Consider the following 233-nt stretch of genomic DNA (forward strand, 5'->3'; position numbering starts at 1 on the left):
AAAATGCCCAACCTTCCATGTCGTGTTGAAATGTAGTCTCTACTCTTTTTGTTATCCCTTTCTCTCAGGCTTACACACACACACACGCAAACACACACACGCAGAGTTACATCCACTGTTTACTGAGTCGACAGGGAAAAATATCTCATGGCCTTCTTACAATATCAATATAATTTAGAGTAGACAGATTCCACTCCTCCCTCCCTCCCTCCGGGTTGGATAAGCTCTCGCTC

Source organism: Salmo salar, chromosome ssa18, assembly GCF_905237065.1.
Source record: "Salmo salar chromosome ssa18, Ssal_v3.1, whole genome shotgun sequence".
Taxonomy (NCBI): domain Eukaryota; kingdom Metazoa; phylum Chordata; class Actinopteri; order Salmoniformes; family Salmonidae; genus Salmo; species Salmo salar.